We start from the raw sequence: 27,878 nt of genomic DNA on the forward strand, positions 1-27,878 counted from the left end.
CAAGGAAAGCAATGGGAATTATTAGATCATAGAGGAGGAATTATATTTCCCTCAATCTAGGTTACTGGCAAGGAAGGGCACTCTTATTAAATGACAACAAGTCTTTTGTATGTGGTATGAGGAGTTAGCCAGAAAAACAAGCAAGAAAAAAATACTCCAAGCAGAGAGAAATACATGTTTTCAGGCCAAAAGCTGGAGAACTAGGTGAGTTTAACAACTGAAAGAAGTTAGAGACTAGAATGTACAGTAAAAGGGCAAGTGGAAAGAGTAGAGAGGAACAGTTTGGCAGACTGAATTCTCTGCAGCAAACCCCATCAAGAGGTGGAGTCTGCTTCCTCACCCTTTGAATTCTGGCTGGCCTCAGACTTGCTTTGACCAATAGAATGTGGTGAAGGTGACCGCTATAGCTTGGGCCTCAAGGAACCTTGTCACATCCACCTTCACTCCTTTGGAATGCTGCAATGAAACCATCAGGTAAGGAAGCCAGTCTAGCCTAATGGAAGAAAAGAGACCACGTGGAAAAGAACTAAGATGCCCCAGTGGACAGCCAGTACCAGAGGCCAGACACGTGAGGGAGACCACTTTGACCCTCTGGCTCAGTCACTCTCCCAGCTGAACACAGCAGAGAGTGAATCTAGGTGAAACCAGCCCAAGAACTATCTGGCCACCCCCAAAAAATCATGTGATCACCTGCAAATCAATTTTTATGTAGTTACATACATTATTTTTCATCTGGGAGGGGGGTACATTTTAATTTATTTGTTAGTCATGGAGGGGGGACTCTTCCAAGTACCTTGGTTCCTTGACTGTCTTTAAATGGCAAAGACGGGAACAGAAAGAGCTCAGAAGTAAGACTATCAAGCAGACAAAAAGCCTTATAACACCAAGGTTCTGATCCATTAGCACAGCAAAGAGAAAATTATACTTGGCTTGCAAGCCACAAAGAAAATTCAGCAACATTTGAGTCAAACTGCCAAAAAAAAAAACAAAAACCTCTACCAAATAAATATTCTCTATAAACAGTATCTTTCACTCTGATGATGAGCACGTTGGTACAGCTTACCAAAAGCACAGCCTATACCAATGTGGCTCTACCAGAGAATCTCACTCAACAGGAAAGTAAATCAGCAAAAGATGGCAAGGCTAATATTCTCCAATCTAAATTCCAAAAGCAAGTTATTACTGTTTGAGATTTCAAAGAGCTGTCAAAAGAATGGCAGCCAGACAAATACCTTGAAAATGCTTTCAACCAATTTGCATACCTCAGCCTGCCCCTCCCCGTCACACCTCTCTTGCCCTTTTCCCTCAAATTTCCAAGGCTCGCCAGCTTTGTCTGTTTTGAATGGCAGTGCACAGTGTTCAGCTAAGGAAATCCCCTCCTTCCCCAGCTGGCTCACCAGGAAATTGTTTGGAAGTCAGCTTTTTCCTGGAGGTGGCCCGACTGCCCACAGGGACAGAGGGAGGTTGTCTCTGGGGCTGAGAGCACTCCCCTGACTGGCCAACTCGTGGATGATGGGCTGACCACATGACCACAGGCAGCCTTTGCAGTGTGAGGCACCTGTGTACATGTGTGTTGGCTAGATGGCTTGCTTTGGATAAGCACAACCCACAACTCATTATCCCTCACCTGCTAAATCCACAACTTTTATTTTATTATTATTTTTTTTTACTTCCAACTTAACCAACTTCTGACAAAGAGAGCTATGGCAAAGGGTGATGTTTTATTCGAAGAAAGGGGAAGAGATAGATAATGAAATTATATCAAAATTAAATAAGATTTTTACTTAAACAACATTCTCCTGTTAGATGATTACTTTAGCCCAAAAGAGTTATAAAATAGGTAAAGTCAGCCTATTAGTCAATTTAACGAAAAACAAAATAGGATAATTCTTTTATTTAATTTTATTTCTGTATTTAGCTTTTTTTTTTTAGAAAAAAGAACAGTTGTCAGAATCAAAAGAATATGGACAAACTCATACTCTTCTAAGGATGGAATATTTAACCGGATACCTTGATCTTAAGTATTTCCATAATAAATGTCTATATGATCCTCCTTCCTCTCAAGTTCAAATACATACAAAGAAGACAAACTTCAAGCTACTGAGAATTTTTTTCAATTATCCAAGTTACAAATAAAAATAGAACTGCCATGAGAAATAAAGAACTTGATCAGTGGAAAGGAACAATGTCTTTCAATTTAGCTTAGTTAACTAAAGTGTTACTCGGGGGAAATTTTGAAACATGCTTCTTTAACAAAGGGTCAGTTCTCACTTATCTGCTCAAGGTGATTCAAGCACTTTGTAGAGGCTGGGAGTGGACAAGATGACCAACCTCTGAAGTGTCCTCTTCGGTCTTATAATGACATTGTTAAAAATGACAACCTCCCGACTAGTCACATTCAGTGAGACTTGATAATTTTCCCTTTCTCCATTTAGACAGGACAATTTAAAGCCCAGAATAAAATAAATTAAAATAAAGTGTCAAACATACACTACTTTGAATGCAGACTGCTTGTAATGAAAGTAGGTGGGACATCCTAATTATCTAAGGCCTCAAGATGTACTTGTTCTTTGGTGTAACAGTGACATAAGACTTATTTATAGTTTTCCTGAGACTCATTAAACATTTCCTGAAATGAGACATCACTGAAATTATTTTATTGTGGTAGGCTGGCAATGCACAAGGGGAAACCAATTCTCAAAGACAACACCAAGGTTCTGCCTGCTGAGTTTGCAGCAGAGGGCAGGGCATGTTTTTTACGGAGGATGCAGCCATTGCAGGTAAACAACAAGAACTCTCTCCTGCTGCTATATCCTGTCCTGTTTAACTCATTAATTTAGGAGACCCTAAGCTGCTAGAGCAAACACTAGCATTAGTAACTCTTTTGTGACCTACCATCAAATCATTTCATTATGACTACGTAGCTAAAGAGAAAAACACAACCAGTCTACACATAATATCAATGAAATACACTCTTGTGAACCTGTGGCCACAGAGTTGGACAAGAGGAGTCTTTTTATTTATTTCCCCCCTTTCGTTTAATTGCCTTTTTCAAGTCCTGCAGGTTTCCACATTTCTATTACTATGGGCAGGAAGACCAAGATAACAGCAAAATGTATCGTCTTTATTTTCTTAAAAACATACAAACTACATTTTACGACCAACACCATTATTTCATACTCTTTCATGTTTACATTTTGGGGGAAAAAAATCAATAACCAGAAAGATCACCAATGCTAATTCTGGACAAATTACAAAGAGTTAAATGTAGACCACTACAATTGATCTTGAACGACTCATAGACTGAATAATAATGTAAAAGTATCCCAAAGAAACATTGTCATATGGTCTTAAAGATAATTCATTTTATAACTTCAGGGAAAATACTTCGATGGTGACTGTTAAATTATGAGTCCATCTAAATTATTAAGTAGGAGTGACACGGACCATATAAAACACTAACTCCTACTTCTCCATCACCCAGACCAGCCCCTCTGATCTTCCCTGCAATATGTCATCTGCATCTAAGACCCTTCAAGAAACAAAAGGGTGATTGATCTGGGGAGTCAAAAGACTTAAGCAGTCATGGTATCAAGTACTTTGGGGCTAATGAGGATTTGGAAGCAAAGCTGACATTCCTCATATTCTTTGAACATTAGTAAGTACATTGTGGCTACTTGATAAATGGTCGTTCATAACATTACTAAGTTTCTGGATCATTTTATAGTCTCTGGAGATAAAAGAAGAATAAAATGAGAAAGAAGAATCTTAAGTGACTAAAATGAAAAAGTCAGAGAAGAATCTTGAAATATCAGCGTGGTCGAGGCTATGAGTCACCTACTGTCTATAATGCCCCTTGTCCATTAGTAGCAGAACTTCCACCTCATTGGCAACCAAGCACCAGGAGCTGGACTGGGCAACCATCAGGGAGGGAAGGTCTTAATGCACCAAAGTCACACTCAGGAAGGACTTCTCCAAACCTAACTTCTCTTTACCCCAAGCAAGGCAGAGCTCACTAGGAAAGCGACACTTGGAATGCCCACTCAAAGGATTTACTATGTACACCACGCTTCAACAAAGAATTAGGGAGTCCATGTACTTTACTACTGAGATTCTTTCCTCATCCCTAAAATGGATAACATTTTGAATTTTATTGGATATTATGAGTAAGCACAATAATATATGCAAAACGTTTATCACACTGCCCAACCCAGGGACAACCTGAAATGTATTAACATGATTTACTTTGTTTATAGCACATGTTTCCGCAGAAGATCTCTCAAGGCCTCACCAACTCCAAACGTGAAACAGCCCATTCTGATTCCAAAGTTCAACGACTGGAGAGACTCTAAGTACCACAATTCTCCTGGCAGCTGACACTACCTTTCACCTCTTCTCTCCACCGCAGCACTTCCCCCCAAAATTTGTGATTGGACATGAAACTGTATCCAAGAAAAAGATTTTAATGGAATCAAGGTGCAAAGAATTGGAATTCTATGACCCTGGTTAAAACCAAGACGGTTCACTAACACCGAATTGCATCGACTCACTCCAAAGCAGCCTTTCTCTGCCTTTCTTTGCGGTACTTACATTTGCGGCTATTTGTTCTGGGGAACTGTATTGTTCATTGTAGGATGTTTAAGCAGCATTCCTGGCCTCTACTCTCTAGGTGCCAACAGCACTCTCCCAGCTGTGACAATCAAAAATGTGTCCAGATATTGCCAAATGTCCCCTGGGGGACAACACCAACCCCACTGATAACCAGTGCCACTATAACACCACTGAAATGAGAACCACAACTCTGGAAAGACTGAAGCTCTTGGGTCTGGCTTCTCTCATAAGTGAATAAAATAACGTCTTCAGAAATAAAAAGTATTTCCCAATGGCTTTGTGGCGTTAAAGGAAGAATATTAACTTTCTTAGGGAATGCCACTTTCCTTTGTAGAGGAGGGGGGAAAAAATCTTTTCCTTCTACCCTTCTCAATTCTCAGCTGGGGCTCTGAGAATTGGCAGATTAACAAGAGAAAAGCATACAAATTTATTTAATATAAGTTTTACATGACATAAGAGCCTTCATAAGGAAATGAAAACCCAAAGAAGTAGTTAAACCTGAGTGTTTTTTATACTAGGTTTGATGAGGGGTGGAAAGTTGTGGAAAAATGCGGTAGGACAGAGGATATGGGGGAACCTTAGCAAGTCCTGTTCACTCCTCTCAGTGTCCCTCCATCTTAGGAGATAAGGATGCTCCTTTCCTCCAGGTATAGGGAGGGCACCTCTCACACAGGGTCATATGACCTGCTTCAGCGGAAAGTGAGAGATTCCCTTCCACAAACACCATTTCTCAAACTCCTTCAGCTTAAAATAATCAATATGCCAAGGTGTCATATTTTGGGGTAGTGTGTCAGGAACCACATCACCTTCCTCACCTGTGGCCGGGAACCTCACCACTCAGCATGTCGCTTTATACACGGTACAGTTCATGAGAAGTGTTACTTTTACGAATGGTTTATACCATCTGCAGGAAGATAAGCACAAAACCAACAAAAGGAGTAATCCTGACACTAGTGAAATATTCAGTTACAAAACAAAAATATTCCTTACTGAGGATGACTGGCCCTCACATGTGGTGACCAGAAACTGGCAAGCAATATCTGAAGAAGTTTTATCCATGTTCTGGAGCACTGTCATATTTTAATAGCCCTCAAACAGACAGTTGATCATTCTAGGGTCTGAATATAATTTTCTTTGACCCCCAACCCCATTACCATGGGGACAAAAAGGACATTTGGCATGATACCAACTCTAATATAAAATGGTTGGCTTCTCTTTTTGGTTTTTGATTACCATTATTAAATATGAGGTCAAAGTTATACATACTAGAGTAATTATTACTGTCATTTTCTGATTTTACAATTAATTATATCATATAGAACGCTAGCAAATACCTCTCATCTATAAAATGGGGATAATAATAGCACAGGGTTGTTCTGAGGATCAAATTAATATTTTTAAAATACTCACAGGGCCGGCCCCATGGCTTAGCGGTTAAGTGCGTGCACTCCGCTACTGGCGGCCGGGGTTCAGATCCCGGGCGGGCACGGAGGCACCGCTTCTCCGGCCATGCTGAGGTCGCGTCCCACATACAGCAACTAGAAGGATGTGCAACTATGACATACAACTATCTACTGGGGCTTTGGGGGAAAAAAAAAAGGAGGAGGATTGGCAATAGATGTTAGCTCAGAGCCTGTCTTCCTCAGCAAAAAGAGGAGGATTAGCATGGATGTTAGCTCAGGGCTGATCTTCCTCACAAAATAAATAAATAAATACAATTAGCTTTTAAAAATTAAAAAATAAATAAATAAAATGCTCACAATAGTGTTGGCACATAGCGAGTACTACATAAGTGCTTATCAAATAAATAAAATTAATATTGCCCTGTTATTTGAAAAACAAAATTATAATGTTTATGCTTGCATTCTTCGTGTCAAATTGGCTGTATTTTTGTGTGTGTGTGTGAGGAAGATTGTCCCTGAGCTAACATCTGTGCCAATCTTCCTCTATTTTGTCTATGGGACACAGCCACAGCATGGCTTGATGAGTAGTGTATAGGTCAGCACCTGGGATCCGAACCCATGAACGCAGGGCCACCAAAGCAAAGTGCACAAACTTAACCACTACACCACTGGGCCGGCCCAAATTGGCTGTACTTTTGTGTTGTTTTGTTTCTCTTTGGGTGGGAGGAGATGCGGAAACAGTCTTTTGAAACGTCCCTTTCTGTCTCTAAACTCTTAGAACACACTCACACCTTGAAAAAAAATATTTCAGGAAACACTACCCTAATATATGTGATGCACTAATTGTGTATGTGTGTATGTGGTATTTGTGTATATGTATATAGAAATTCTGGTTGCAACCCATTATATGGATTTCACTACCAAACCATCATGAATCTGGCCATCATACGTGGTGGTCAGAAAGTGGCAAGCGATATCTGAAGCAGCTGCAACCCACTATATGGATTTCACTACTGAACCATCATGAATCTTGTCCCAAAATCTGAAAAACATTGCTTTAGATGAGTATTCCCCAAAGAGTGTCCCTTAGAGAAGTAATATCAAAAAATATTAAAGAAAGAGATCGTGGTCAAATAAGTTTGGGAAACAACTTATTTTGAATACCCCAACAACAGTACAAGTCTTAAGAAACTCTACAATTAAGAAATGCATTAATCCTGCAGAACTCAAAGACCCCAAACTTCTTTGTGAACTGGGAACATTTTTTCTTGCATTATAACAAATTAGCCTCACATAGAGTGAGGAATCATTGCTAATTTTTATATTTCTCAAATGAAAAAAGAGTGTGGGGTTCCCAGAAGGAAACAATCATTGTGACTCAGTCTAAAAGTAACTAAACCTGTGCTTAAATCAAGGGAAGGGCTTAGGAATCTTGCTCAACTCCATTAAGGATTTATGCAATTTCTTAGTATCATTTAATGAAAAGTGACCCCAAATTGTTTTTCCCTTAAAAAGGAATGTCCTAGTTAAATAAGTAAGATAGCAAAGACTTGAAAGTGCTAAATACATGCAAATAGCTTTCAAAAGTCTCTTTTTTTGACTCATTTATCCATTTATTCATTCATCTATTCAATAAATATTTATGTGCCACATACTACTATAACTGCCAGAAATATATATATTTTCTTGAGGGGAGTGGCAATTTTTTCCCAGTTTTATTAAGATACAATTGACATATAACATTGTATTAGTTTAAGGTATACAACATAATGATTTGATACATGTATATATTGCAAAATGATTCCCACAATAAGTTTAGTTAACATCCATCAACTCACACAGTTAGAAAAAAAATTTTAATAAAGTCTTTTAAATAAATAATTTAAAACCCTGAAAGGAGCCCGTTGGATATTATATCTCCTCTCTGCAAGAAACTTCCACAAAGCTCACAAAAAGAAAAGCTACATATCTGAATTACTTACTCTTTGTAGCATTAAATAATAAGGGAAAATTGGGAGAGGAGGATCCAACAGTAGGGAATTGGTTAAGTAATACAGCAGCACCCCCTTATCCACGGTTTCACTTTCTGCAATTTCAGTTATCCCCAGTCAACTGGCCCGAAAACATTAAATGGAAAATTTCAGAAATAAACAATTCATAAGTTTTAAATTGTGCACCGTTCTGAGCAGCGTGGTGAAATCTCTCGCCGTCCCACTCTGTCCCACCAGGAGACATGAATCATCCCTTTGTCCCTATCCACGCTGTATATGCTACACGCTTTTTAGTCACTTAGCAGCCATCTCACTTATCAGATCAACTGGTATCACAGTGCTTGTGTTTAAGTCACCCTTATTTTACTTCACAATGGCCCCAAAGCGCAAGAGTAGTGATGTCGGCAATTCAGATCTGCCAAAGAGATGCTGTAAAGTGCTACCTTTAAGTGAAAAAGGTGAAAGTTCTTGACTTAATAAGAAAGAAAAAAAATTGTATGCGGAAGTTGCTAAGATCTACAGTAACTTTTAGTACAGTATATTGTTATAATTGTTCTATGTTATTATTAGTTGTTAATCTCTTACTGCGCCTAATTTATAAATTAAACTTGATCATAGGTATGCATGTATAGGTAAAAACATAGTATATATAGGGTTCAGTACTATCTGGGGTTTCAGGCATCCACTGGGGGTCATCGAACGTATCCCCCACAGATAAGGGGGAACTTCTGTATAGAGAGCGCCAATTTTGCTGTGTAACATCAAAATATATAACAATTGGGTAAATATTGATTATATAACATTGGCACTCATTCGTTATATTGGGGATATTCATTATATAATATAGCTGTGGTGAGGTGGGGAGTGTGGAACAAAGAAAAGAACTAAAATCTTCATGTTACAATATATATGGAAAGCAACAGGGAAACTGAAAATAGTTGGTGTGTTAGGGCAGTGGTTCTCCAATTGGAGGGCACATATAAATCTTCTGGGGGAGCCTATCTTAAAATGCAGATTCTCGGGCCTCTCTCCCAGACATTGATTCTTAAGGCCTAGAGGGTGCCTAAGCATCAGCATTTGTAACGCCCACCCAGGAGTTTCTGAGGCCAGTGGTCCGTGGACCAGACATTCTTTCAGTGAAAATTTATTGGGTACCTAGTGTGTGCCAATTCCTGCTGCAGGGGTGAAAACAGAGCAGTGAATAAAGCCACACTTGAGAAACAAGCAGTGAGGTGGTAGTATTTTTTTTAATTCCTTAAAACTAAAATAGTGTTTCTCAAATAAATGCAAAACAATGATTCAAAACTTCCCTGTTGTCTAATTTAATTTTCACATAAGAGAAAAAACACAAGTCAGCTCCCCGGGGGTAACCCTAAGGCGAGCCTACGGCGTGGACACTGGAAGGGGGTGGAATTCACTGACCACAGAGGGCTAGCAGCCACCAGGACAGGGCTCTACAAATGAGGCCCCAGCACTTCCTGCCGGTACTGGGTGCCCTCCCAAGGAAGAAAGGGTGACAACTGGAAATCAGAAAGGGTGATGACAGAGAGGAAACAAAAAATGCGTTACCTCACTTCTCAAGAAGCACGAGTTAAGGAACTTTTAGAAACTGCAAGTCCTCCTCTGCCTCTTTCTGGTTGTTGTGGCTAACCTCTGAACTCTGTGCCAGGTAGAATCTGCTCCCTGCCTTGTCTGTATTTTATCATTTATTTCCTGATTTGGAATATTAAAACTTCACTACATCCTGTTTTGGTGCTTTCTTTTTTTTTCCCCTTTGGGTACAAATTTCAGCAAACTTCTCCAGGTTAGAGAAAAGCAGAGCCAAGGGTGGAATGAAATTCAGCATAAGCAGGAGCAGCCACCAATGGGGACAGCTCAATCCTATTTGTCTTGGCAAGGCATTCAGTACACTGTTGGTTATGTCATTTGCCCAGAAGTAGGCAGGCCTCGCTGGTTTGCAGTCATCCATTTCCCAAAAATGGTACCCTGACACCACACACACACACACACACACACACACACACACACAGAGCAATGCACCTCCTACAACCTGCTTTGACTCCAGAAGAAGTAGAGCCAGGTACTAGGGAAGGAAAACCAGAAAAGATACAATCCATATGGGAAAAAACATGTAAGAATTTTAAATACCAAAATAGTTTTTCACCTACAGAGTAAGAAAGTACAGGAAAAAGTGGAGAGCTGGAGACTTTTATCCAGCAAATGAGGTTCTACAACACACTTTGGAAGTTAAATCGAAAATGACAAAACCGTGAAAGCTAAGCAGTACCCAAAATTCCACTGCTGAAGTGTTTCATCTCAGGTATTTTATATGAATTAATTTCAATTTACAGCTAAATGTCAAGGAAAATTGGTTCGTTTTCTATATTGTGTTATGTTTGGTGCCCTAAGGCCTTTAAGCCCTGAGCGACTTATAAATAAATAACATTTTATCCTGATTGTTATGTAAAATAATTCCCCGGCTTTTGCCTCTGCAGTCCCTAAAGGAAACAGAATCCTAATCTTGCAAAGAGAATTAGGTCTATAAGCCATAGCAAATAGTTCCTGAAAGCAGACCTACAAAATGCTAAGGTTATAGGCCTCTTGTCCTCTTGTATTTATGGTTGTGTCTATACTAACACTGCAATTCCAATTGGTAAATCACCAAACAGAACTGCAAAGTATAACTATCCCCTAAATATAAGAACCTAGAAAAATCACATGATCGACCTAAAATGGGGGAATGAGGAGAATAAATGACAGCATTTCTCTAAAATCTGGCATAAGATAAATTGTAAAGATTAAAAATCCTATATATTATAAAATCATCAAATGACTACACAGAGACAAGCTACCATGAAGTTATTATGATCAAATTATATTAATTATAAATTGCACATTTCTGATTAACTGTTGAAGCTTTTAAGTGAAAGCTTTAATCAGCAATACCTTTTAAAAAATACTTTGCAATGTATGCTCTGACAGTGTTGAACTTTATCTGAGCCCTGTGCTCGAGGAAAGGAGCCCTGTTCAAGACATGTACCCTCCCTTTTGTGTTCAGAGAAAGGGCTAAGGGCAAAGGACCACTCTGTCCTGGAATATTCTGAGATAAGACCCACCTCCACCCTTCCTCAATGATTCCCTTGTTTATAAAACCCCAAGCTTTCTCTCTGTGCTTTGAAACTTTCCGCATTAATGAAAGTTTGCCGGATTGCCACAGTCTGAATAAAAGGCCCTGTGCTTTTGCTCTTTCGTTATAATAGACTCCAAACTGCCCTAGTAGGGCTTATGGTAACTTTGAAATGGGAGTCAAAGTCACTTGGCCAACCTCACTAAATTACAGTTTGTGTTAGACCCAGGAGCCTGAAAATTCTTGAAAAGTTCAGTAGGGCTAGCTCAAAAGAAAAATCAAAATCCATTTGATTTTGGAAATCAATTTTTGAATTTTGGAAATCTTTCCCTTAAAAGATAAGGTCACAATTCAAACTGGCTCGGCTTATTTGATATATTTGTAAAACAAATCACTACGTCACAGTGAAGATATCTATCTTTAACGCACTGATTTAAAAAGCCATATATCCCTGAAAATAATATTTAGGCAGCTGCTTAAATTACTTAAAACTTACATTCCTTGAAATTGTTTTAACAATTTAAAATCTATTTTGATTTTAGCATCATAAAATCTCTTAGCAGTCATTTTATTTTATTTTATTTATTTATTTTTTTGTGAGGAAGATCAGCCCTGAGCTAACATCCATGCCAATCCTCCTCTTTTTGCTGAGGAAGACCGGCCCTGATCTTAGCAGTCATTTTAGACCACAAATTCTACTTGGTATGAAGATGATGCTACAGATACACTCGCCATGAATTATGAAGCTCAATTTTATATCCCAAAGCAACATGACCGAACTGAATCATTCACAATCTCCTCCAACTGCCCAGTAACCAACCTAAGAGGACAACAAGAGCAGAGTAAATGAAGCACAGAGAAAAAGATATGCGAAGAAGGCAACTGTCACTCCACGTTTGTCCTCACCAGACTTATTACTCGGTATTCTTCAAAGCATTTATCACTTCCCAAGCATGCTTCCATTGCAGCCATGATGACATTCAGCTATAAATTTTTATTCACTCAACTCATTAAAATGCAAGTGTGCACATGTCATATCAGACACATTCCCAACACCTGCATAATAAACCTAAGCAAGCTCTGTGTCCATTGTGTTGGTCACTATATTCTGGTATAGTGCTTGTCACATAGTAAGTACCCACTAAATATTTGTTGAATGAATCAATAAATGCCAACTGCTGTTTCGGTTGTTGTTGCTACTACTTGGCCAGAAATTGCCAAGTTTCTATTAGGTGTAGAATTAAAAAAACAAAATAGAATCCACTGACAAATGTACCTTGTGTGTCAATCATCATTTAGACTTGTCCAAGATTAATTCATTCACTAAGACTTCATTCACTTCATTTCACTCACTACTTCATTTCACTAAGACTACAACTCCTCAAGAGCAGGACATGTACCTTTTATTCTCTTTCAGAAGCCCCAGCACAGTGTAACATTCAACACACAGGCCCTACCTTCAGCTGAAGTATGAGACATGCATCCAGGTTTCTAAGGCCCAAAAGAGTTCAACATTCTCTCCAACACGCCAAATACACCAGGAGTTACTTATGGGCAGAACTCGCTTACTGAGAGTATCTGAACGCCCTCCATATCTATGTGACCCCTAACTATTTAAACTTTTGTGTCTAGGAAACAGTAAACTGGATTAGAACTAGCAACTTTATTGGTTCATAATTTTTTGACAGCTTGTCAATTTTAAGCAAAACAAATGAAAAAGCTACATCCAGTATCAAAAATCAGAGACACAAGTTAGGATACGAAAGTAGAGCTAGACCGAAGAAGTAGCTGGCTTAGTACTGACTGAAATTACCTAGCTTAACTTCAGAGACTCACTCCTGGAAGGGAAAAGACATTTCTAACAACTTTAGCAAGTGATGGGAAGAACGGAGCCCCGATGAACCTTCAATGATAAAGGTCCTCCACGTGGATTGCAGATTCTCTCAAGCCCCCAAAATACTAAAAACACCAAGCTTGCACCTGCCCCAGCTGGTGAATGATAGTCAAAGAAAGTAGGCTGTGAATCCAGGAAGTAAGGACCAACTTAAAAGATTAACTTGAGTCCTGCAAGACACCACAGGGGGAGGGGGAGAATAAATACTAAAATTCACATGTAAATTACATTCCATTATTATGCCAAAGGATTGCTTAAGGAAAAAAAAAATTAGAATCATTCCTCTCCAAGAATTTGTAAATCCCTCTTCAACCGGTTGGAATGGAAATTACCAAATTCTACCCCCTGCTGATCTGCGAAAGCCACTACTTAAATGGAAATGTTTCCCTGGAGTCAGACAAAGCCCCAGCCAGAGCTGTGTACTCTGTGTTGTCACTACTGAAGTGAGGGTCCACTAGGGACAGGGAAAGTGCTGGGGAGACCTCAAGAAGAGGATCTCCACGAGCACTTGCTTCACTAAACAAAGGAACAAAAGAGCATGTGCGCTGTCCTAATGACATCTCCCCAAATGCCTCCTTCCCGAGGGTTCTGTGTCCAGACTCCAGAGCCAGGCTGTCGAACACGGTAACCATCAGCCACGTGCAGGCCTGAGTACTTGTAAGGCAGCTGTATGACTGAGGAACTGAATTTTAAATTTGATTTCGTCTTCCTTGATTTAAATGTAAATGACAATGCAATTAATGGAAAACTTCTCATCGTATTTGGACCTCAACCTACTTTTCCAATTAAAATCTTTTAAATGTATATATATACAGATCAAGTATTTCCAACGAAACTGTAGCATCCAAATGGAGATGTAAGAATATAAACCTTATTTTAAAGACTTGGTATGAAGAAAAAACGTAAAATATCTCATTAGTAACTTAATATTGACTACCTGCTGAAATAATATTCTGAATAGATTCAGTTGAATAGAATATATTAAAATTAATTTAACTAATTTTAATTAATTTATCAATTAAAATTGATTTCTTAAAATAAAAAATTATATTAGTAGTATTCATTAAACCTGTTCCATTTTACTCTTTTTATAGCAGCTACTAGAAAAATTTTAATTACATGTGGTTCACATTATATTTACATTGGACAGTAGCACTCTAGAGATTTTAAATCAGCCTAAACTTTCAGCTTTAAAATTCCCTCTTCAGCCTTTTTGTGCCTGGACTCCTTTGGTAGTCGGATGAAGTCTATAGGCCCTTCTCAGAACGATGTTTATAAATAAAATAAAATATGTACGAACACAGAGGAAACCAATTGTACTGAAATACAGTTAACAAACGACTTGAAAAATAAATTCCTAATTATGCTTTTTCTTATCTAAGGCACAGAATAACAAATATATAGTGATGAGTCTAATAACCACTGTAATTTCTAAACAGTGATAAGCAATAAACACAACTGCAGTGTCATATTAAAACATCTGAGATTTCTATTGATGACAGTCATGGGTATTGTTTACACTGCTGAGGTTTGTTGCCTACGGTCATAATTGCAGGAAATGCTCAAGTTCAGTCAGGGGGGAGGGAAAATGTAGATGTAATTTTTACTCCAACCAAATGTATGGATCCTGTGATTTCTATCCACAGACCCCCTTGGGGATCCACGGATTGGAGGTTAAGAACGCTGTTTTAATACCTGGCGAGTTCCTGAGTCTATTTGTCAAAGATGACCCCCATCCTTAGGATGTCATTTTACCTCGGCTCATTCTTGTTAATTTGGAGCTCATGACTCACAATTCCTGTTTTTGACCACAACCAAACCAATATTATAAGGAAGCGCTTGTACTTGTTTTTTTCCGATACTTTTGCTCTCCAAAGGGAACAGGAAGAGCGGTAAGCAATGCATATTTAAAAGGAAAAAAATTTTTAACTACGTATCAAAAGACAATTCTTTTGATCTAATGATTAATTTCTGTGCGTGAGAATATTCAGCAACAAGAAAGACCACGTAAATTTCAGCGGCACTTCATATAATTGTACCACGTTATTTCCCAGTTTATTTTCATTAACAAACACATCTACAACACTTAGCGTGTGCTAGGTACTGTTCTCAAGACTACAAGTAGTAACTCCTTAATCCTTAATACAACCCTATGAATTCAGTATTGCTATTATTATCCCTTTTTACAGATGAGAAAACTGAGGCTCAGAGAAAGGTTAGGTCACTTGCCCAAGGTCACACAGCTGGGCTTCTTACAGAAACCAGCTGCCTATGGTGTTTTCAAGGAGAGAGCAATATCAGACAATGGAAGCTCAAGACTCATTACAAGTAAGCAAAGGTTTTTACCACCTTCATTCCTTGCTCCTAAATCATTTGCTGAAAAATTAAACCTAGATGATGTACGGAAGGCCACCTTTAGAACTTCTGGCCTATTTACAAGCAGGTTTCCAAATTAAACCACACACCTCTCTTCGTGGTGAAAAATAAAGTTCCTCAGTATCTTAGGGTAGCAATTGCTGGGCCTGGCGTTTTTTTCCAGTCTTATCTTAGATATGTTCCAGGAGAATCTAGGACCAGTGATAAGCCAAGTTTCGACTTCACCACACCACACACATACTCAACCAGCTAGAGAAGGACACAGAAACCTCGGTTCCTCAGGGACAGTCACTGTTGACACTCCACTGCCAGGGCCGAGCAAACTCTGCCCGGGTCAGGAACTCAGCAGAGAGGTTTCAGGAGCAAAACCAGCCCTACAGGTGTATCCAGGGAGGCAGGTATACAACGCCACATTCTTTTCTCCTGTGAACAAATGAAGGATTGTCTCCACGCTCTACGGGGCTCCCAGGGCCAGACAAGCCTCTCACACAATCATCTCAACCCAGAAACACTTCAGCTATAAAATGGTTTTGAATGCCAACACTAAAAGAAAGAAGCAGATAATGTAACAATAACATTTATCTAGAAAGACAATGCTTGTTAGGTAAAATTTAACTACAACAAGAATCTTTAGGACAGATACAATCAATAAATATTTGTGGCTCCAAAAACCTACTGCTACCTTTGAAAGGGTTTCTTGGACTAATTTAAAAACTTCACCATGGCTGTGTGAACTGCCATCCCCTTTCTGAAATGATAGAGTCCCAGTGGTAGCTATAATATTAAATAAAATGACTTCATTTCCTCCAGAGAAATATTTTTACCTCAACCCCCACACTCCGGCACTCAAATACACAAGACTCCAATATCGGGGGCAAAAAGTCAGGCCTAATAGGCCTGGATCATTCTCAGATTAACAACCTTGAGGGAATAATCCTATAAGAAAATATTTTCAAGATTTTGGGTAATAACATTTTTGGGCCAGATGAAATTTGTTAGAGTTTGCACTTTTGTTTCTAAAAACTCTGAAGTCATTTGTTTCCCACAGTTTTTCTCAGAAGCTACTTTGTGGGAAAGAAAGCCAGTTCCTAGGCAGTAAGCCAGCTAGAACTGGGCTGCTCTGAAAGAAAGCCAGCCCCCGCCAGGGCTGGGCTAAATGGCCAGCTCTTGCCAAGGTGGTTAATTTTTTACCTAGGTCGAGCCATAGGTACTGACGTGGAAAAATATTTGCGACACGGTGTATCATAAAACAAGCCAGCCACACACATAGAGTAAATTGCAGGATCCCAGGTTTGCGCCTTCAAATTACATAGAAAGAGTTACACCCAACTGCGAAATGGTTATCTCTAGAGAGAAGAATGAGTAGGGGTGTGTTGTTTGGAAGGGGAGTGGGAAAATAGCAATATTATGATTAAGGACACAAATTCTGGAACTAAACTGCCTCCCGTTCAAATCCCAGCTCTGCCACTTACTACCTGAGTAATCTTAGTCAAGTTACTTAAACACCCTCTGCCTCAGTTTTCTCATCTGTAAATTACAGCCCACCACCCATACGGCTGATCTGAGGATTAATGAATTGCTGTATGCCAAGTACTTTAGGGAAGCGCAGCTGTTATTATTTTTGCAATTCTCACGTTTTACTTTGTAACGTTTGTCATTTTTAACATAACGCACACAACAAATGGCAGGATTATTGCCTCCATGGAGAGCCGAAAGAATTGAGGCTTGGAGAAATTAAGGCACCTCCTCCAAATCACACAGCTAATGAGAGACTACGTGGAGGGATGCCGCACCTGTAGTGTAAATTCAGAGCCCGGCAGTGTCAAGCTCTCTTGTCTCTTGTCTGGCTTTTCTTTTCTTCCTTTCTCTTAAAAAAAGAAAGACATGAGGGCAGTAAAGAAAACATACTAGGTATATACTTTTTTAAACTAATAAAAATAACCTGGGCCGGCCCTGTGGCTTGGTGGTTAAGTGCGCGCGCTGCGATGCTGGAGGCCCGGGTTCTGATCCCGGGCGTGCATCGAGGCACCACTTCTCCGTCCATCCTGAGGCCGAGTCCCACATACAGCAACTAGAAGGATGTGCAGCTATGACATACAACTATCTACTGGGGCTTTGGGGGGAAAAAAATAAAATAAATAAAATCTTTAAAAAATAAATAAATAAACTTAACTACTTAAAAATGAAATTCCACCAGTTCAAGCTACCAAACAAGCCACCTGAAACAAAGCTCAACTGTCTCTAAGAGTCTCTCCTAAGGCTCAGGAGGGGTGGCAAGACAACCCTGGGTGTTCAGGGGAGAAAATGCCAACAACCCACATAACTCCTCCACTTTTTCCTCCTTGAAAGGTCTCACAATTTCCCTCAAAAGAAAAACTTACCGTGTGGTTCTTATTTTTCTGCACGGCACTTTTTCATTTCTGGAATCACTACAGCTCTCTTTCGAATATGAGAATGACAACCACCGATCTTTTAAAACGCCACCCTCGGTCACCGTGCAACGGTGGAAAAGGAAAAAACACCACCACTGGGCTGCCGGTCACAATATTTACCAGTGCTTGAGTGTTTTGTTTGTTTTTGGTGGAGGATGCAGTGAGATGACAAAGGAAAAACAAAACAAGTCTTCTGTCAAAACACAAGCTGAAGACGATTTCCTTCTCCGCTGCCCTTGTGTCAACCGTGCACAAATCCAGAGCTGCCCTGAGCTGGAAGAGTGTTTATAGTCCTGCTGAGCCATAAACACGCCATCCTACAAAGCAACACACAGAGCCACCCGCACATCAAACAAATAAGGTAGTTCCAGAAAGGATATATTGGGTTTTGACGTCTAACGCTCTGAATGAAATAACTTTGTTTCCCCTAAAAAAAGATAAACTAAAATAAATATACGAGTGTTCCAAAGCAATGTAGCCCGCCACTTCTTCCTGTGACTCACAACAACCTCATAACTTCTTTCTTACAACAACTATGGGCCAGGAACTACGTGCTTTTTGGTGGATTGATTCACATACTCTTCACATCAACTCGGTGAGGAATTTAAAACTACTCTCATTTTGCAGATGAGGAGACTGAGGCTCAGAGAGGTTTAATAACTGTGTAGGTTCACACAGTTTGCCACTGGCTTTTGGCCCCCAGTCTGTCAGATTCTGGAGGCTGAGGTCTAAGAAGACTGCCCCACACCCAGTGAAGGCCTCAATCAGTCACCCCGTAGCCCTTCACTTACGGTTTAAGCTAAACTCATTTGGGGTTCTGGGCTCCAAACCACACGCTCATTTCTTTTCAATAAAACACCCAGGCACCATAATGACCAATTTAAAACATTTAAAGTAGGCATACTTTTAAATGGCTAAAATTTAAAACTTGCCAATACCAAGTACTGGTGAGAATGTTAAGCAACAGAAATTCATACCCTACTGCTGGTGGGCACGTAAACTGAAACAAGCACCTTGGAAAGCTGTTTGGAATTATCTACTGGAATTAGATAAATGCATACTATGACCCAACCCTGCAATTCCACTCCAGGGTACACCTCAGAGAAATGCCAGTACATTTCATGTGTACCAAAAGACATGGATGGCCATAAGGATAGTAACATTGTGCATAGTAGTCCCAAACTATAAGCAACACAACTGTCATCAAAAGTAGAACACGTGAGTAAATATTGGTGTCTTCATGCTATAACACTATACAAAAGGAAAAGGAATGAACTACAGCTACATGCAACGTGGACAAACCTCAAACATAACATTGAGACAGTGACGCTAAGTGCATAAAAATACACACTGAATGAATCCATTGACACAAAGTTGCAAAACTCATCAGTGGGAACAGAGGTCAGATAGTGGTCACTTTTGGGGAGCCCAAGAGAGGGCTTCTTGGTTGCTGTTGTGTTCCAGTTCTAGACTGAGCTAATGTTACCCAGGTGGGTTGACTTTTTGGTAGCTCATCCACTTGACACTTATGATTTATGTGACTTTCAAATTACCTTTCTCTCCATCCCCTCCCAAAAACACCTGCAAGGAAATTCATAAAACCTTGAAATCTAAACCAGGTTTTTAAGACTCGCACAGGAAAAAACAGGTACAGTATGAGACATTCTAAACCTGGTTCAATATTCTTAACATGCAGGAACAACTCTATGGAGAAATCACTTCAGCAGTAGTTTAAACTATGTTTGTAGTCAATGAAGACCTGCTTATTATGGCATCAGAGAGACACACCATGCAATCTATCTCAAAAAGAGGCTTACATGCACAGTGTCCCGGGTTTGAGAGTGTAACTCTCTTCTCGCAATGATGAAGTCATTTAATATTTTGGCACAAAACATCCTGAGCTAGGGTAGGAAAATGAGCATTCTCTGCTGCGGCTACTAAGAGAAGTGGGGGATAGCCTTGTCTTCAATGTCCTCCTCAGCATGGTAGCCTTACTTTTAACAATCCTACAGAAGGCAACATAATATGGCCCATATATTTGAGGTAAAAAAACCAACGTCCATGGTCCTACTGAGGAAAAACATTCTTTTTGTCCCTTGGCCAGTACAGAAAGAATTCTAGTGCTTCTCACCTCTGCCGAAGCACAATAAGGTTTCCGATTCTCCAGAAGCCCCTGAGGGCATGGTAGCTCCAAAGATATAGAGCCTGGGATTCTGAACTAGCTTGTTTCTCCAGCCCGTTCATTTGGTTAACTCCAAAAATACTTCAGACTCACCTCAAGCTCACTGCTTCCAAGCTTTCCCTGGCCTCCCCTTCCCCTGTGTTGGGTCCCTTCGTCTTCTGTTCCCTTAGAATATTGTTCCTTTCCTATTAGCCCTTTACTCAAATTGTCATTATACCCTTAACTGCACAATTATTTGGTTCACCACAAAGAACATCACTTTTCTGCCCATCTTCGGTTCCCCAGGGCAAAGCACAATGTCTGTGCATAGTACGCGCTTGACAAAGTCTTAATGGACAAATGAATAAACTCTTTCTTAATACCAACAACAAAAGAGGCAAATAGCTTTCTGTTCTCCTCAAACGAACAACCACAGCCAGGGATGTCTCAGGAGTGATCTAAACTCACCCCAGATGGGTTTTTAGACAGTCAAGATGATTCTCCTTTGAGCCTGGATTCCCTGTGTGGAAAACCTCCCAGAAAGGCTTGCCTGGATAAGGAGAAAGTGATGTCTAGACAACTCTGCTTTAGGCTTCTGCTGGGAAAACCTCCAGCGATTTCACTGAACCTCATATAACCAAGTCATAGTTCACATTTCACAGATTCCTCATGAAGGTTTTGACATCTTTGAAAAGAGAGCTGGGGAAGGGTGGGCAGACATCTGTCTTTGGAGCGGTTTCTAACAAACTGATAAGTACAGAAGACTAGGATGTCACTGGTCTCTACGGTTGTCAAACAAAAAAGGACTTCTTTCCTATGGAGTGACTCCAAAGGAGTGAAAAATTGCCTAATCATAATCTAAGTACAATATTTTATCCTGAAATCACAGAGGAGAAAATCACCCAGGTTTAAAGCTGGAATTGTGGATTTCGTTATCCATACAAATACACACATGATTGCCCTTGAGTAGAAGTGCAGGGATGTAGGCTCTTAGTACCCTTCACCCATTTCAATTCTCCCACTTCCAGCTTTTAATTTCCTCACGTTTGTTTGCATATAATTTCCCCATCCTTCTCCCTATCTGGCTGCAAGGAGAATAATTCTGAGGATGAGTTTAAATGCTCCAGTTACATGCATTCCTTCCTTGTCTTACTGACAACCCATCACTCTTACTGACTTTTGTACCTTGTTTCTAAGGTATAAGCTCTTGGTGGGCAGGGACTCATCTGTCTTCTCCATGCTATAGGCAGCACAGAGCATAGGCCAGCCTGACATAGCAGGCATGCCAATATTGATAGGCTAGATGGATAAACTAGGTTCCTTTTATGCCTTGAAATAACATGAAATCCCAGAATGAACCTCCATGACATCGTGCTTCTAGGGACAAAGAGGGGTGAGGTTATTCCTGTTTCCATCTGGTATACCCCTGCATCAGGCTATTTCCACTTGCTGAAATGCATCAGAAGTAGGACAAACAGGAAATTAACTGGTCTCTGCCCGGTCAAAAAATTATTCAACACAAATCTATAGAAATAAAAGTAACCTTGAGCTTGGTACTACTTACCAGCAAGCATTTCCCCATACCTCTTTGAATTCATTCAATGATTCAGCCCATTCCTTCTTGGGTGGTAAGCTGCCATTGCTAATTTTATTTTTAACTCAAGTTCCTTAAGCAACACTGAACATGCATAAGTGAACTGTACCCTGTCAGCAATGAATAATTGACTAAGATCTTGAAGATTCCTTATGTAAATTAAGAAAAAATATAAACCTAAAAATTCCTTTGAAAAATAATTTGGGCATTCTGCGTGGCTGGCTATAACAGCAGAAATACTTTTATATACGTGCTATGCTATCTTGGGAAATAATATCAAAATGGAGCCCATTCAGAGATAAGAAAGGTCTAGTGCCTAGATAGTGCCTCAAAATGCACTCTATAGAGGGGCCGGCCCAGTAGTGTAGTGGTTAAGTTCGCGCTCTGCTTTGGCGGCCCAGGGTTCACGGGTTCGGATGCCAGGCGTGGACATACACACTGCTCATCAAGCCATGCTATGGCGGTGTCCCATATAAAGTAGAGGAAGATGGGCACGGATGTTAGCCGAGGGCCAATCTGCCTCAGCAAAAAAAAAAAAAAAAAAAAAAAAAGGAGGATTGGCAACACATGTTAGCTCAGGGCTAATCTTCCTCACCAAAAAAAAAAAAGAAAAAGGCACTCGATGGAGAACAAGTATCTTCGTTTCCAATATAGTCAGGAGCTGAACTGATAATACAGAACTCCATCCATTCATGTCATTTTACATGTTTCAAAAAACAAGCTTTCCAATAAAGACAGGCTCCATTCCTTTTCCCCTGACCTTCCTGTCAGGCTTCCCTTAATAAAGTTTCTGCCTGATAAACATCATGAATGTTCCATTGTGCCAAGAAGAAAGAAGCTTACATCAAATTGCTTGGTTAGAGCTAAGAGCTTGGGAGCCACCTGAGCAAATCAGCGAAGTTATTTTGAAAAGGTTATTTCTCCAACTGGGACAGTTTCCATGATTTGACTGGGCAGAATATTCACAAAGAGGTTGTTTTTCTTCTCCTGTCTCTCTCATATCAGTAGTTTCAGGATAAGAAGTAAGCATATTTGGTTTGTTTGTCCTCACGGACACTACTCTGAACTATATTATTCACGTGTCCAAGTTTTTCCAGGAGTTATACACACGCACACATACATACGCACAAAACAAATGTACTTTCCAACTCAGTTGTTTAGGAAGATGAGCTTTATCACATCAAAATGTCAATTAAAAAGTCAGGACACAATGGGCAGAGAAATTAGGTTTCATCTCATAAGCAGACAAAAAAAAGAACGTTAAAAGAATATCAGGGTTTTTGTTAAATACTGTGTATAAAATAATGAAGTAATTTGTTCCAAGAGTTCAACATAGAATGGGCAGGTCATAACTTTTCCGTAATAATTATTTTTATAACTTTAAGAAGAGCCCTATGCCAAGCCCAAACATGCACTATTTTATTTTATTTATTTATTTATTTATTTTTCTTTTTTGTGAGGAAGATCAGCCCTGAGCTAACATCGATGCCAATCCTCCTCTTCTTTTTTTTTTTTTTTAGCTGAGGAAGATTGGCCCTGGGCTAACATCCGTGCCCATCTTCCTCTACTTTATATGGGACGCCGCCACAGCATGGCTTGACAAGTGGTGCGTCGGTGCACGCCCAGGGATCCGAACCTGTGAACCCCGGGCCGCCAAAGTGGCCCTGCGCCACCGGGCTGGCCCCTCAAACATGCACTATTTTATTTAAATCTCACAACAATCAAATGAGAAGGAAAAAAATTCCATGAGAGCAGAGCTTTACCTGTTTTCACCCATTTATCTCAAGATCTGGCACTGTGCCAGGCAGACAGGAGGTATTTAAGAAAAATTGTCGACCGAAGGTCAACATTTTTTCATCTGTTAGACAAATGCAGCTCATAAAACTTAAGCAACTTGTCTGAGACCACGAGGCTGGCAAGTGGCTGAACCAGGCTTCCAATGAAAGGCAGTGGGATGCTTGCACCCTGGCGTGTAACCCCTCCGTGAGTTTGGCCCTTCCTGTATCCCTTTTAAGAGTATTATCATTAATCTTTACCACATTGCATCTCTACAAGGCAGCTATGAGACACCATCCTGCAGACTGAGAAACTAACACAGTTTTCACCCAGTAACCCAGTGACTGCCCACGTCTTTCATTACCCTTTCACTGTCTCTTTCACAGTGTACCTCTGCCCCCAGTCACTACCTCAGTGTCAGAGATCCGTGGAGGAACCTAAAAACCACCAGGACCTGAGAGAAGCCCAACCATTGACCTGCTGATACCACAGCACCTCACTATTGGAGGAAGTCACTTCCATATTGTTATCAAAATCAGACCTTGGGAGCAGGAAGAAGGGAGATGGGAAATAGGCTCACCTGAAATCACCCTGACATTCCAAATGGGGCTCATATCCCTGGGTCAGGGAGTCAGTCAAGGAGAGAAGTCTCCACAGAGCTGGGGCATGAGCACTGGCTGCTCTCTTACCAAGAGATACAAAGAAACGAGTCTCCTTTTATAGACCTAAACACCTCTCGGTCTCTCTCTCAATCTCAATCTCAGTCATCCCCGCCCCCTCTTATTTGCTCCTATTCTCAAGGCTCCAGGAACAGAGTTCTTACCAGTGAGTACCTGGTTCTCTTTCCAAGGTAAGGATCTTGCCCTTACCTTACCTCCTTTCCAAACTTCAGGTTATTTACCACTAACTCAGCTCAGACAGACTTTTTGAGCAGCTGCACACCTTTATCTTCCAAAACGGAATCCCTAAGAATCATGCAAATCCTCAGGCTTATCCTGGATCCACTTTCAGGGGACTCCCTGAGGATGCCCCTTTTTGATGCTCCTCTGCCTTATGAAGCCACCCCAAGTCTAACAGATATACAGTACCCATTTCTTGGATGTCCAGCCACACAAAAACTCAAAGAATTTCAATGAGAAGTTGGAAACGTGAGCATCCAACTCACCTACTCTGGGTGCTGATGATACCAAGGACTGTTTCATGAACACAAGCATGCTTCACCGAAGCCCCAAGGCATAATTAGCCTTTGCTCTGAAACCTTCCAAAGAGGCCAGAACCTACTGCATATATTTTTCTTAGCCAAGAAACAGATGTAGGGTGTAAACGATTTTCCACTGAGCAACTATCTGAAAAATGTTCCCTCCCCCCAGAGCATCCACCGTCAATGGAGACTGGACAGACAACCGTGAGGACCATTTAGTGTTTTAAAAAACTGCCACCATTTGCATCCTCATTCTCAGGACTTTTGCCACATCTGAGTACCATTCTACTCTTCCATCTTAGCTTTAAAAAAACAACAACAAACTTTTTTTATGTAATTAAATGTATTTTAAATGGAAACTTTATATCACCTCTATAAGTAGACATACAGAATCATAAAAATGTCATAAAACTAAGGTTAACTCTAAAAGCAAGTACAATGAAAGCAAAATGATGTCATTAAAAACCATAGCCTCTCAATTAGCAAGGGAGATTATCAAATGGTAACGGGTGTTAAAGACATATTAGCACCTAGAACTAATGGGAAAGGGAGAAAGAATTGAATCTGAATTGAGGCACAACTCCAGTGAGAAGACAAACGCCAGGGCTTTATTTCAACCTCCTCTTTACTGCCGGAGGCATATGCATAACACAGCCTACCGTGGACTACATCTTAGAGAAGTAAGATGCTATCAAGGCCACAACCTTCACCCTAAAGTGACCAACTGGGGCACGGCTTCTCTTCAAAATGTCCAGGTCTGGGAGCGAGTCAGTAGTCATATTTATTTCTGTTTTCTACCCTTCTTCCCACAAAAGATTTTGGACAGCAAACTAGGAGTAATTTTCTAGTATTTGAGATGTTAAAACAGTTGACAAATGATAGTAATGTCAAAACACCCCAAGGTACTTGTTATCTAGCTAGGTCAGCCAGAGCTCCAGACAGCAAGAGGACTCTGAATTGGACGTGCTAATAGGAAGGAAAGTATTTTAACCAGATACAAAAAATAGCAAGGTGTTCGTTCTTCTGTAAGATTGACCTTCAACAGCTGAAAGTCACACAAAGTGATAAAACCTTAGCTACTTGTACCTGTTTCCCAGAGTTCAGATGAAGATTTTTTTTCCAACCACAGAAATCTCTGCCACCTTAGACACTCCTGAAATTTCTCTATCTTGTGATTACAAGAGAAAAGGCAAAGACTGACCATTGAAGTGTGATAGATTTGTGATTAAATTCCATTGCTGCCACTTATTATGCCTCAGTTTGCTCATCGGCAAATGGGATTAATCTGCTTGAGATTGTTTTGAGGGTCAAATGAGGCAATGTACATAAAATGTCTGGCACAGTACTAAGCACACAGTTGCTTCCCTCTAAAATCCATGAAATCTATTAAATTAGCAAAAAAAAAATCCATGAAATTAAAATTAATTTAGCACTTACTTTATGGCATGTACTAAACAGTTAATATGTTATAGCCTCTGTTCCAAATGTTGAACATGTACTGATTCATTTCATCTCACAAAACCCCAGGAATCAGCGCTATTATTATTTCCATTTCACAGATGAGAACACCGAGGCACTAAGGTTTATTAACTTGCCCAAGGTCAAAAGGTTAGTAAAGAGCAGAGCCAGGATTCAAACCCACTCCATAGCTCACCCTCCTAACCACCAGTGCCATGGTGACTCTGAAATGCCAGAGAGATACCACAAAAAGAGTCCAAAATGATGAACAGATGGATAGCTACACAATAAAACAAGTACAGTAAAACGTTCATGGTAGAATCTATCAGCAGGCATACGCATGTTCATTACAAAATTCTTCCAACTTTGCTGTATGTTTAAAATTTTTCATAATAAAATGTTGGGAGGAGAGAGGAAGAGCCCAGAATGTCATTTCCTGCTCAAAAATGGAGGAACAGTATAAAGAGGATTTGCCAAAAATGTCATGCTGAAAGGATTCAGGAAAAAAAGCCATCCCAGTTCAACTCGATAGGTTACAGAATCAAGTTACAGATTACCCCAGTTGGGGTAGAAGACTAGGAAAGATAGAGAAACACGTGGGATGGAAACCTGGGTCCTCTGCCAGCCTAGCTGGAGAAACCATCTTCCCAGCGAAAGTGTTAATGGAAATGCCAGGCCCAGGCAGTCATCTGGAAACCGTTTCTTGACACTGCACATGCAAACAGATACTGCTTGTTCTGCAATGGCAAAGAATGCAGTGGTCCCACCAGGCCTATCTTTAAGTACTGGCAAGCACCCAAGACAAGTGAACAGATTTCGACTTCTTGGGCACTACAGATGAGTACCAGCTCTTAAAAGCCTCCATGAGAGCGAGAGGAGGAAAGGTGGAGGAAGAGGATTTCACCCAGATGGAGCTGAGCCAGCAATTAAAGTGGGGCTGGGGCGGGGGGTGTCTCCGGGAGCACTTCATATCCTCACAAGGGACAAGGGTCAGTCAGTGCTTGCAAAGGGGTTCAGGTTTCTGTCTTTCAAGAATGCTCCCGAGATTTGTGTTCTATATACTTTGATGAGATAAACCCTTCAACTGAAGGCCTCTCAACTTCTAGAGTGGGTCTGGGGGTAGGAAGGGAAGTTGGAGAGAGAAATGGGAAGGAAAAGATGGTACAGAAATAGGGGATGAAATTTTAGGCATGTCCACATACAGCTGGCAAAAGTAGAACATGGTGAATCCTTTTAGAAGGGCAACCTGGCAATATGTAATAAAACATAAATGTACCTACCTTTTGAACCAAAAGTTCACTACTGGGACTTTATTTTATAAATATAATTATATGTCCATAAAGATCAAGGTACAAGGATATATTACTTACTGCAGGATTATTTGCAAAAACAAAAACCTGGAAAGAACCTTAATGCTCATCAGCAGGGGACTGGTTAAATGAATTATGTATGGAACACTGACACGAAGGTGAACTCCAAGTCATTGAAAAGAATGAAGCCAATCTTGGTGCTAATGGAAAAAGAGCTTTGAAAAAGAGTTGTAAGTATTAACTGAAAACAAAGGAGCAGAAACCAATATATACATATCATAAAATACACACGGGGCAGGCCCGGTGATGTAGTGGTTAAGTCCACAGGCTCCACTTTGGCAGCCTGGGGTTTGCAGGTTCGGACCCCAGGCGCAGACCAACACATTGCTTATCAAGCCGTGTTGTGGCAGGTGTCCTACATATAAAGCAGAGGAAGATGGGCACGGATGTTAGCCCACGGCCAATCTTCCTCAGCAAAAAGAGGAGGATTGACAACAGATGTTAGCTCAGGGCTAATCTTCCTCACACACAAAAAAAATACATA

At 40.3% G+C, this 27,878-nt stretch overlaps 1 protein-coding gene across 15 annotated transcripts in view; it reads right to left on the reverse strand.

The window, feature by feature from the left end:
- The window catches only part of MAGI1 (membrane associated guanylate kinase, WW and PDZ domain containing 1), a 623,132-nt gene that overhangs the window by 530,253 nt on the left and 65,001 nt on the right, over window positions 1-27,878 (reverse strand). The window lies entirely within an intron of this gene.

The sequence above is a fragment of the Ceratotherium simum genome, chromosome 5 (assembly GCF_057802395.1).
Source record: "Ceratotherium simum simum isolate JZ-2026a chromosome 5, ASM5780239v1, whole genome shotgun sequence".
NCBI lineage: Eukaryota > Metazoa > Chordata > Mammalia > Perissodactyla > Rhinocerotidae > Ceratotherium > Ceratotherium simum.